General features: G+C 43.0%; 1 pseudogene; it reads left to right on the top strand.

Moving 5' to 3' along the window:
- The first annotated feature begins 3386 nt into the window (after positions 1 to 3386).
- LOC122939864 lies at positions 3387 to 12022 on the top strand (annotated as a pseudogene).
- Positions 12023 to 13406: the final 1384 nt, after the last annotated feature.

Raw genomic sequence — 13406 nt, 5'->3', positions numbered from 1 at the left:
TGTGTCTCTCCATAACCAGGACTACACAGTAGTGAAGAAGACCTCTAGTGAGCGCTGTCAGGACCCTGTGTCTGAAGGATGGGGAAGAACCCTGAGCCCAATCATGGGGCCTCCACCTCACCCCCTGATAAATGAGGAAATCAATAGAGAGAAGATCCTAGAACTCATTAACAAGATGATTGAGCTGCTGACTGGAGAGGTCAGTGGTGGGAATGCTGGGACATTAAACAGGAACGCTATGAAGGGATCTGGGTTAAGACTATCATTGTGTTGTCAGGTTCCTATAAGGTGTCAGGACGTCACCATCTATTTCTCCATGGAGGAGTGGGAGTATTTAGAAGAACACAAAGATCAATACAAGAACATCATGATGGAGGATCGGTTGCCTCTCACATCACCAGGTAACAGACACGACTAAATACACACGTCCTCTCTTATTATCTCATTATCTAAGGAAGGAATTTAGTCACTGGATGTGTTTCATACAGTTAAGGAAGAGAGAAGAACACTGGAGAGATGCCCCAATCCTCTTCTTCCACAGGATAATTCAGAGGAATATCACTATGTCCCACAGGATGATCAGGTAGATGGATATAAGGACATCATGATGGAGGATCACCGGCCTCTCACACCACCAGGTAATAGACATGACTAAATACACACGTCCTCTCATTATCTGTATGTAAGGGATGAATTCAGTCACTGGATGTGTTTCCTACAGTTAAGGAAGAGAGAAGAACACCGGAGAGATGTCCCAGTCCTCTTCTTCCACAGGATGGTTCAGAAGAACATCACAATATCCCACATGATGATCAGGTAGATGGAGATAAGGTCTCATGAAATGTCCCCTATGATCTGTAGAAGGCTGTGAAGATATTGTGTTCGGTCTTGTTTTATCCACCAGTATTATATGTTTTATCCTTGTATAATGAGTAAGGTGGAGATGGCAAGATTACAGCTGACCATAGACATTACATGTTGTCTGGATCTTCTCACTATTTTCTGCCTATGGGAATTTTTAAGATGGGCCCTTTTGAGAATTGTTGCAAATCTTTTGTGGTAAAAAAAAAAAGAATATCATAACAATTGTATGAGCTGTCCTCACCCGGGAACCATATGGTACTCTAATGGGTCAACTAGTAATAAGTTGTTCCCAAGTAAATAGCATTTAACTGTCGTCCAGAAGATGGCCTACACATTCCAGTCCATGTTTAGTTACAGTCTTTTACAGAAACCACTCCAGGAGTTTTTTTTTTTTTTGCCTGATAATGCTATATCACCAGTGTTATTCTAGATGCTCAGATGCAGCCATACATTTTTAACCTTTTCATTATGGATACCTGGTCGCGTGAACTTTCATTTGACCACCATTCCAGAGTTTGCTCTTTTGCACACATGGGAGATCAATATGTCCTGTGTGACTGACGTCCTGTCAACCACAAGATTACAGAATCATTTTAGAATTCCTTCCTGGGAGCCCTCTCAAATCTCCTTACTTAACTCCTCTTCCATGCCCTGTATGCATAGAATGCTACTGAAGATATCATTTCTGCATTATCCAGTAGAGTCTCTTAAATGATCAATCTAAATTATAACACTCCCCTAACTTATGCTACCTATACAATCTGTATGTGCTGAATATATATTGTATTTCTATGAGAGATAGCTTCGCACTGTTCTCCTCTCCCACCTGCTTGTAAGAGCTACAGTATTAGAGCGAAACCTATCACAAGCAGGAGACAGGGAAGGCAGACTGAAGCTGCCTCACATTATACTTAGACTCTTCAGTTTGAGCTAGGAGATATCACTAGCTGCCCTTACGCAAGGCTCAGAACAGAGAAAGTGTAGTGTAATGTCTCTGCAGAGGCATGGTGGGAAATGTAGGTTCCATTAGGAGAATCATATCAGTGAAGCAATTAAGACTGCAAGCAATCCATAAATTATGCAACAGCTAAAACAGGTATGCACAAGGAGTACACAATGGTACCACATAATTTATTATGAATAGCCTACACTGCACTATACAGGCAAACACATATTGCTGGAGTGCTTCTTTAACTTGTAACATCAGCAATAACAACAGTATCTTCACCTTGCAGTATATAGGACAACATGTGAACCGTCACTTTACAGAGGAGGAGGGACTTTTCTCTATCAGTGGGCTTATCATTCTCTCTATTGAGCACAGAAGCCGACCTTTTCTGCAAGACTTGGATGAACAAGTCTTTCAATAGACCTCAGTGCAGCCAGTCTCCCACAACCCGCTGATCACTCTTTCCGACTCAAGGCTAGCACTTCCATGGCCCAGTCTGACCCAGAGTGTAATAGATTCTCTCTCACCATTGTCTGCCATTTTTCCCAGTAACATATCTTGGGCATGGTTGTGCAGCATCCCTCAGGCACTTAGGAATCTCTTTCTCTGGCCTACTGGCAGTCTCATGGCAGCTTTATTTTACTTAGGCTTCCTGTTGTTCTGTCTCTAGTCCACTTGTCACGATCAGTGTGGGGGAAAAACTACTCACTAAACACAGGAGGGAAGGGGAACAGTAACTGGGCCTGGAAACTAGGGAAGGAACAGGTCACCTCCTAAACAACCATAATCCGGGCCCTAACTACATATCAATATGAATAGATCTTGAAGGTAGGAATCTTCATATGCTGGATACCTAGGCCCTTATATTCCTATAAGGCCCTGGAATGAGGTTAGGACCAGAGACAACCCATTCCTCCCCAGAAGGACGAATGGAAGTCCCTGTCTCAGGCCAAGATACAAACAGGGAATATAGCAAACACAAAACAATAAGACAAGACTTATCTGAAAGTAGACAACTGGCAACCCCAGAAGCACCACAGAGTACAGCCGACCAGCTAGTTAGAAGGCAGGAAGAAAATCTATAAATTGCACCTCCATGAGTGAGAAGCGGCTACTTATGGGAAAGGTAAATTACCAACAAGTAACACTTGAAGCAAGGGGTGTGGCATTCACCAAAACACAGACACAGTGAGATCCACAGTGAACTTGTCAATTTAACCTATGAGTTGCCAGTCTCTCTGATCTCCTGGTACCTGCCACTGGAACGTCCGTGACACCACTATGGTCCGGCTCCTCAGCTACTTCACATTGTGTGGGACCACCTCCATATAAAGAGGTGGCCAGTGAGGGCAATATACGACTACATAAGGCAACAGGAGGCACACAACATTGTAACATCAACAAGATAAATTGAAAGACACCCAATATTTGCATCAGATGCATCACACTCCTGCTCTCTAGTAATTTTTTGATCATCATTCTAATTACTGATCTTTTCTGGTCATATACAACCTTCCACACAACTTCTCCAACCGTCTGATGACTTCTACAATATTTGTTTCACAGCTTGTGATTCCGGATGAAGAACTGAACATTATATATGTTACAGAGACATATGTGAGGGGTGATGAGCAGAGTACAGAGGACATTCCTACAGATAACTGCCCAGGTGAGTAGCGACCAATAACCAAATCACAGAAGACTCACAGATTCTACACTTCACTCGGGAATTTATTTATTTTTTAAACTCCTTTTTATTAAAAACAACTCTAATGCGAAAAATGAGTTCAGATTCCTCCAAGGAGGACATAGATGAGAGTAAGACATAACAAACCATAACCAATACCATGTCGTTGTGTAGGTATAAAGAATTACGGTGTACCATAATGTTACTAGCTGTGAGTATTATTCCATCAGACATTTATCAGCTGACATCAGTTCTAGGGAGTAAATAGTAAGGCAAGACATTTAATCGTCCAAGAGAAACATTAAGTATTCAAGATGTGTGCATTAAGCTTTTTGAACATTAAAGATCTCAGAAGAAGTGCACCAAACAGCCCACAACCTCTGGAATTTATCAACTCATCCACAATTCTTGTAGACTATTCTTTCCACACTCCATCTCATAGCTATAGCTTACTAGTGTTGATTGCAAATATTCTAATCTCAAATTTTTATCGCGAACATTGGGACTTTGAGAATTTGCGAATATCTAGAATATAGTGCTATATGTTCGTAATCGCAAATATTCTAGATAGGGCTGAAACAATTACTCGATTAAATCGAGTAATTCGACACAAAAAAATCCTTGATGCCAATTTTTGGCATCAAAGATTCGTTTGTGTCATGTGACCACGGAGCGGGAGTGAAGCGCTTGCTATTACTCCCGCTCCGTGGTCTCCCGCTGCGCTTGGAATACTCACCTTTCCAGCAGGCGGCCTCCGGACACTCCACAGTACGTCCATGGTCCCGCGCTGCTCTGACCTCCTGACGTACGCATGCCGTGACCTGACGCACTGTGTGACATCAGGAACAGAGCAGCGCAGAACGATGTAGTGTCGGCAGCACCCCTGCTGGAAAGGTAAGTTGGTGAAACCGAGGGGGTGGGGCGCAACTAAGGCCAGGCGCCTGGAGTGCACAACGTCTTAGAAACCAGTGACGCTGTACAATCCGGGTGTCAGGAGGAGCATGGCAGCAGAGCTGATGGCACAATGGGGGCAGAGCTGATGGCACAATGGGGGCAGAGCTGATGGCACAAGGGAACAGAGCTGATGGCACAATGGGGGCAGAGCTGATGGCACAATAGGGGCAGAGCTGATGGCACAGTGGGGGCAGAGCTGAGGGCACAATGGGGGTAGAGCTGATGGCACAATGGGGGCAGAGCTGATGGCACAATGGGGGCAGAGCTGATGGCACAATGGGGGCAGAGCTGATGGCACTGGGGTGAGGGAGAGCTGATGGCACTGGGGTGAGGGAGAGCTGATGGCACTGGAGTGAAGGAGAGCTGATGGCACTGGGGTGAAGGAGAGCTGATGGCACTGGGGTGAAGGAGAGCTGATGGCACTGGGTGGGGAGAGCTGATGGCACTGGGTGGGGAGAGCTGATGGCACTGGGTGGGGAGAGCTGGTGACACTAGGGGGATAGTGGAGCTGATGGCACTGGGGATAGTGGAGCTGATGGCACTGGGGGGAACTGATGCACTTGGGCTGATCGCACAGTGGGGAACAAAGGGTGTTGGGGACTGATGGCAGGGGGTCTGATGAGTTTTTATAAAGGAAAACAGTCTATTATTTTTTTCTTATTAGATTACTCGATTAATCGTAAAAAATAATCGATAGAATACTCGATTACTAAAATAATCGTTTACTGCAGCCCTAATTCTAGATAATTTTTTTATCAGTACCCATGATCCCTCACTGCTTCTTGCTTGTGGGCCAATGAGAAGGCTGCAATATCTTTAATTTTAGGAGTAGTGTTGATCGCAAATTTTCGTAATGCTAATTTTTTTATGCCAAATTTGTATGCCAAATTTTTCGATTGCCGATTTTTGCAATCAAGAAAATAATGACTGGAGATCATTAATTCTCAAATTCGTGAATTTATGACGAATATTCACCCAAATATTTGCAAAATATTGCACCTGCCGCTCATCACTGTAGCTTACCTGGCTTAAAATAAAGCACCTCGCAGTAGGATCTGTTCATAGTAAGACCACAACTTTTCTGGAATAATACCAAGTAGGCAAATCTTATACAATTGTGGAACAGGTTTACCCAGTATCTCTATCGGAAAGGAGGAAACATAAGGGAACAATCAAAAAAGATGGACAAAAGTCCGCACAAACCACGGCACATCTATGGCAAGCATTATTGGATATCTTGTCCATATAAAACAGACGCATTGGGGTCAGATAGCGTGTGAATAATACAAATTTTTATCATTTTGTTCTTCGCGGCAGGAGATACTCCAATGTGAGACCGTTGATACGTTGCCTAGTCCTCCAAGAAGAGAGGGGATCAGTGACTTCCTTTTAGATTCAGCTGCACTAGGGTTCACACAACTTGGCCAATAGCAAGTGGTTGTATATGAAAGACACCAAACGCCCAATCAAAGGATAAGAGGAAATTTCTTCAAATGGGGGTGGGAATTGAGAAAGAAGGGTGTGATGTAAGTGAATACATTCGAATGGTATCTGATGCCGCAAATGAAACCAGAGTCTCTGTAATAGCTTTTAGAATACCAGTAGATGTGAACATGTGAGACATCGTGTGTAATCCTAGGGATTTCCAAAAATGAGTATCTGATATCCTAGTTAGAGGAGAGAGGCCTAGGTTACATCATAAGGGAGTTTCCACTACATGCACAGTAAAATAAGATATCCCCTATGACTGCGACCAAACTTGACTAACTAATCGAAAGAACGGTATGACGTGCCTAGGTGTATAGACCCTGGGTTCTAACACTACTCTCCTTCATTGTGTGCCATATAAAAAAAAAAAAACACTAATACTTACCTCCATGAGGCTGGCAGCGATGCAAAGCAGTTTTTTTTTTCACTTCCTGTGAAGGGGGCAAATCTGGGCATAACCACTGTGAAGGGGGCACTGGGCACATTTCTTGGCATATCCACTATAAGAGGGCACATATCTTGGCAAATCTACTGTGAAGGGGGCACATATCTTGGCATATCTACTGTGAGGGGGGCAGGAAAAATTCCACGGCACATCCAAAGGGTAAAATAAAATTAGGCTTTATTCACCAGGCTGCCAATAAAGCCTAATTTTATTTTACACTTTGGATGTGCTGTGGAATTTTTCCTGCTACTTCATTGAAGGGGGATCGCCTTCACAGCCGCTGGCACTCCGCCTACACCTTTACACTGCTGTGCTGCTCTTATTCTAATTTTCTATACTGTGAGGGGGGCACATATCTTGGCATATCTACTATGAAGGGGGCAACTCTTGGCATATCTACTGTGAGGGGGCACATATCTGTGAGTAGACCTGAGAGACTGAAACACTGGGTAGAAAATAAATGTAGGCACATAAGGACTGATTCTCATATATCCGCTCTGTAGCATGCTCTGTGTAAGGTATTTCATCTATAATACATGCAGTTTCATTGCTGTAAGCGCCCACTGAGGGGGCCCACTGAGACTTTATCGCCCAAGGGCCCACATGAACCTGGAGCCGACCCTGCCTGTGAGTCATTGGGTATAATTGTTTATAGTCCGGTCAGCAGTGGGGTGGAGCAGAGATGTGGCTTATTTCTCTGGATGTATCAGTAGGCTTCAAAAGTGTAGCAAACAGCCATTCAGCACCTTCAGCACATGTCTCTGATAAATGAGATGGTTGACAGATATGAGGTAGCTTTTAGAAGCATTCTTTCAGGTGTTTAATGATCCTGGCTGGATAAGTAGACCTCAGAACTGGACTTCACCTAGAGCAGTCGCCCTTCCTAGGTTCTATCAGTCTCTCCCAGTACTTGGAAACCTTCAGGACTTACTGTACGGAAGAACTGTGTAAGGACAAACAATACCAGGAAACAACAAAGATGCAATAAAATTTTAACTCGCCAATAGATGACAGGAATCAGATGGATAATGATAACCAGAGATGAACAAATAGACAGAAACTAACCCTAACTCTCATGAATCATTTCCTAGATCTATCAGTCTCCCCAAACATGCACAAAATAATTACTCCCCAAGAAGGAGTTGTTGGAATCAAATAAAACTTTCTATGTGTGAATGTAAAGACGATACATGTAAATGATGTCAATATTCAAGCAAAGGGAAAAGTTTATTGGGAAAAAATGTACAATTGATGTCCTAGGACCCTGTTAGGCCACCTGTAGCCTGGATACAAGATGAGATACAGTTGGGCATGGAGGCATACAGGTCCTTTATGGTATCCTGCAGCACACTTGCCAACAGATGTAATCTGGTGGAGACATTCCAGGGAAACCCTTGCACGGGTGAGCATTATCCTGCTGAAAAATGGCAGCTGGAAGCCCTGCCATGAGAGGAACACATGTGGCCACAGGATGTCCTGCACATATCACTGAGCTGTTGTGTCCCTCGTACTAGAGGTGACTGACTGTTGGATGTGATGGCTCCCCAGATCGTCAACCAGTGCAGTGTGTTGCTTCACACGTCCAGTGCAGACCGGAATTAATCATTACGTGCCATTCTTCTAATCAAACAATTCATCCATGTAAACAACACATTACCCATGTTCTCCTCTGCACCTCTTCCTGTTTTGCCAGTTTGTCGTTGTTCTCCCAGTCACCAAGACACTCTGACTGCAAGGCATTGTGGTCAAGCCAGCCAGGGACCCGCCCAGGGTCATGTGATCCTCCATCTTCTTCCCTGCCCTCATTTCTGTACTGAATGAAATGTAAAATCGTGGGTTTGCATAATTTATCTGAATCGCCAAAGCTTTGTCTGCTTTGTTTAGAGTTGAAATTTGTAATTTTTGACAGTAAATTCACTCCTTTAATTTCTGAGTGGATTATAAAATAATAGGATATTAAAGACATGGATTACCGTATTTTTCACTTTATAAGACGCACCTAGGTTTTTGAGGAGGAAAATAAGACAACTTTTTTTATTTTAACCAAAAGGTGTGCTTTTGGTGGGTTTTGAACTAATGGTGGTCTGTAGATGACACTATTATGGAGTATCTGTGGATGACACTGTTATGGATGGGATCTGTGGATGACACACTGTTATGGGGGCATCTGTGGATGACACTGTTATGGATGGGATCTGTGGATGACACACTGTTATGGGGGCATCTGTGGATAACGCACTGTTATGAGGGATCTATGGATGACACTGTTATGGGGGATCTGTGGAGGACATTGTTATGGGGGGATCTGTGAATGGCACTGTTATGGGGGATCTGTGGATGGCACTGTTATGGGGGATCTGTGGATGGCACTGTTATGGGGGATCTGTGGATGACACTGTTATGGGGATCTGTGGATGACACACTGATATGGGGGGGATCTGTGGATGGCACTGTTATGGGGGATCTGTGGATGACACTGTTATGGGGATCTGTGGATGACACACTGATATGGGGGGATCTGTGGATGACACTGTTATGGGGATCTGTGGATGACACACTGATATGGGGGGGATCTGTGGATGACACTGTTATGGGGATCTGTGGATGACACACTGATATGGGTGGAGCTTTGGATGACACTGTTATGGGGAGATCTGTGGATGACACAGAGGGTATATCGCATCTTATGCTGGTCCCCTCTGTGTCTTCTCATGTCCCTGTGTAAATAGTGACCCCCCCCCCCCCCATTACACCGGGCCCCTCTTACAGCAGTCTTCATTTGTAAAGATTAGTCATGTAACCCTCAACAAGTGGCTCTGCTTTGTTAAAGTACTGTAATCGTCTGTAGTAGTACCGACTATCAAGTTAGCAGGCAGGCCGGCAGCGTAAAGTCACTCACTCACGCTCCTCTCAAGTAAAAAGTGCGTCTTATAATGTGAAAAATACAGTAAATATTGTTTTTTGTAATGGTTTCAAAGTAAAGTTGTGTTGCAATGTTCAGGAAACGCCTGACATCCATAGTGTTGATCAGAAGGCTTGGATTGTCACCTGTTCTATCCTATCAGTTTTTAATAGATTCCAAAGAGTCCTCAAATGAACAAACTGCAAGGGGATGCCATAAATTCCTGCTTTTTTGTGGATTTATACCAAATGCTTGCAATTCCCTTATACAAAACATTTAAAGAATATTAAAAGAGTATTGCCAATCTTCAGAGTCCATACTCCAGTAATTATCATGAACTTGGCTAGAACTAGTCCATTAGGATCCATCCAGACGCTACTGCTGCGGGTCTTACTTAGCATAGCTGCAATGTTTTGTGATCCTTCTCCTTCTATATGCCCCCGAAACATCAGAGGTGTGCTAAAATGTATTCTTTGAGCAGCTTTCCATAAGTCTTATTGGACTAGCTCAAGCCACGTTCATTTCAATTATAGACAAATATGGACTTTCTTAAGATTAGTGATAACACTTTTCATTACCTTTGGGGTTTTTCTATGTTTGAAGTGCAAACATTTTCTATAAATCCACCAAAAAGCATGAGTTTATCATGTGGACCATGCAGTTTGTTCATTTGTGAGTGACAGAACTGAGACTCAGAGAGATCCTTGGTGTGTACAGTGTCCTACCCACAGTAACTATTGTGATGTGTAGCTCATTAGATTATTCTTTGGCACTACATGTAGTTTGTCTAATTCAGAAGAGCCGCCATAAGGGCAGGTTAAAGAGACTCTCCAGGTTTCTTTTTTTTAAGTGATGGCCTATCCTCAGGATGGGCCATCACTACTTGATCAGTGGGGGTCTGACATCCTGCACCCCCGTCTATCCGATGTGTAGCTCCGGCGACTACTGTCGACAGAGCTACACAGCACCATCGAAAATATAGTGGCAGGAGCTCGCTAGTACAGTGCTGCTCATGTTGATCTCAATGGAAGCAGCGAGTCCCTACAGCTACAGTGTTGCAAAAAATAGCTGATCGGTGACTATGCAGGGTGTCAGAGCCCTACCAATCAGCTAGTGATTGCATATCCTGAGGATAGGCCAATACTTAAAAAATAATTCCGAACAACCCCTTTAATATAAAAAGATCCACCAATGAACACTAGCTGTTCTTGCCTGCCTGTCAATTAGGATATCTCAACCCAAGTATGTAATCACCGGTACCCTGCACATTATCAGTAACAAATAAAAACATTAAGGAACATCGCTGGAGGTGATTGGCTTTCTATGTTTCCTACTGGCCATTCTACTCACCTCCTGTCTGCTAGAGAATCTAACACTATATGCACCACCCTCCTGTAAAATATCTCATGGAAGCTCTGTCTAATGGTCCTCTCACTGACACTTAAATTATTCATATATACTTTACAAAAATAACAAACTAAATTTTATTCTTGGCAGATAACTGTGCTAGGACCTCAGAGGGACATCAGATATCTTCAGATTTTAACGTAGATGATCAAGATACATATGAAGAACATGCCAATATCCAAGATATATCCTCTTCCAGTCACAGCAAAGATTTATCATCAGATTCTTTTGAACAGATCGAATCTTCTGATTCATCACAAACTGTAACACAAAATGAAAGTCAAACTATGCTTGTTGAAGTTCAAAGAGCTCACATATCGGAGAAGCCATTTTCATGTTTAGAATGTGGGAAATGTTTTGCTTTAAAAAAAAATCTGGTAACTCATCAAAGAACTCACACAGGGGAGAAGCCATTCTTATGTTCAGAATGTGGAAAATGTTTTGCTTTAAAAAAAAATCTGGTTACGCATCAAAGAACTCACACAGGGGAGAAGCCATTTTCATGCTCAGAATGTGGAAAAGGTTTTAACTGGAAGTCAGATCTTGTTGTACATCAGAGAAATCACACAGGGGACAAGCCATTTTCATGCTCGGAATGTGGGAAATGTTTTAATTGGAAATCAGGTCTTGTTATACATCAGAGAAATCACACAGGGGAGAGGCCATATTCATGTTCAGAATGTGGGAAAGGTTTTAACTGGAAATCAACTCTTATTACACATCAGAGAATTCACACAGGGGAGAAGCCATTTTCATGTTCAGAATGTGGGAAATGTTTTACCCATAAATCAACTCTTGTTGATCATCAGAAAATTCACACAGGGGAAAAGTTATTTTCATGTTCACACTGTGGAAAATGTTTTAACCACAAATCAGCTTTTGTTTCACATCAGAGAATTCACACAGGGGAGAAGCCATTTTCATGCTCAGAATGTGGAAATGTTTTACTCATAAATCAACTCTTGTTGACCATCAAAGAACTCACACAGGAGAGAAGCCATATTCATGTTCAGATTGTGGAGAATGTTTTACTTGGAAACCATCTCTTGTTGACCATCAGAAAACTCACAAAGAGAAGTAGCCTATTTTTATTTCCTTCTGTTTTATTTAGTAGTACACTAAAAAGTAGGACAGTACATGAAAAATAAAGTCGCAAGTCATACAAGAATAAGAGAAGACAATTGAGAGCGGTAAGTGATAGCAAAGAGATGTATGTAATCTATATATATAAAGGACATATACACTCACCTAAAGAATTATTAGGAACACCTGTTCTATTTCTCATTAATGCGATTATCTAGTCAACCTATCACATGGCAGTTGCTTCAATGCATGTAGGGTTGTGGTCCTGGTCAAGACAATCTCCTGAACTACATTCAAATGGTAGAGTCCGAATTTGGCATAAACAGAATGAGAACATGTATCCATCATGCCTTGTTACCACTGTGCAGGCTAGTGGTGGTGGTGTAATGGTGTGGGGGATGTTTTCTGGGCACACTTTAGGCTCCTTAGGGCCAATTGGCCATTGTTTAAATGCAATGGGCTACCTGAGCATTGTTTCTGACCATGTCTATCCCTTCATGACCAATATGTACCCATCCTCTGATGGCTACTTCCAGCAGGATAATGCCACAAAGCTCGAATCATTTCAAATTGGTTTATTGAACATGACAATGAGTTCACTGTACTAAAATGGCCCCCACAGCCACCAGATCTCAACCCAATAGAGCATCTTTGGGATGTGGTGGAACGGGAGCTTCATGCCCTGGATGTGCATCCCTCAAATCTCCATCAACTGCAAGATGCTATCCTATCAATATGGGCCAACATTTCTAAAGAATGCTATCAGCACCTTGTTGAATCAATGCCACGTAGAATTAAGGCAGTTCTGAAGGCAAAAGGGGGTCCAACACCGTATTAGTATGGTGTTCCTAATAATTCTTTAGGCAAGTGTATATGTATGTTCCGTGATCACTCAAAAACGCAACCATAGATTTCAACGAAACTTGGTATACACATCCCTTGCTACCTGGAAAGAAATGTTGTGGGGGTCACAGATCTCTAGGACGTACCATTCTTGAGATATTCCCCAAAAATGACCTGCATTAGCCAATACTAGCCTGCAAGTCTTTCTCCTCATATTCCAACTGCCATACACATGGTCACATGTCCCTTATCAGCCAATAGAAGCTCGGAGGCCATTAGTCTCTACATACACACAGTTTTACTCCAGGTTTCCATTTTTCTTCACTGCTGTTGGTCAGCTTTAGGCTAGGGCTACACGACAACATGTGTTGCGCGACAATAAGTCGCACGACACATAGGGCACAACTACACTGCTACATGTGTCACACGACATTGATGCCGCACCGATGTCACGCAACAATTTTTTAGAATGCTAGTCTATGGGGTTACACTGCGACATTGACATGCTGCGACTGCGACGTAACAGTCGCAGAAAAATCCATCTTGGATAACATGTTGCAGTACGACACCATAGCCTCTCATTATAAAAATAGTTGAGACAAAATGTTGCGCGACACATGTCATCGTGTAGCCCTAGCATTAAAAGGGCAGGGCACTGTGGAGGTCACTGTTAAAGGGGTGGACACTGTGGAGCTCACTGTTATAAGGGGGCAGGGGCCACTATTAAAAGGGCAACTGCTGTGGAGGTCACTGTTAAGGCAGCAGGGTACTGTGAGGTCTCGGT

Source organism: Bufo gargarizans, chromosome 6, assembly GCF_014858855.1.
Source record: "Bufo gargarizans isolate SCDJY-AF-19 chromosome 6, ASM1485885v1, whole genome shotgun sequence".
In the NCBI taxonomy this organism is placed as follows: Eukaryota; Metazoa; Chordata; class Amphibia; order Anura; family Bufonidae; genus Bufo; species Bufo gargarizans.
Note: the sequence above shows the minus strand (reverse complement) of the source record. Positions and strands in the feature narration are given on the sequence as shown.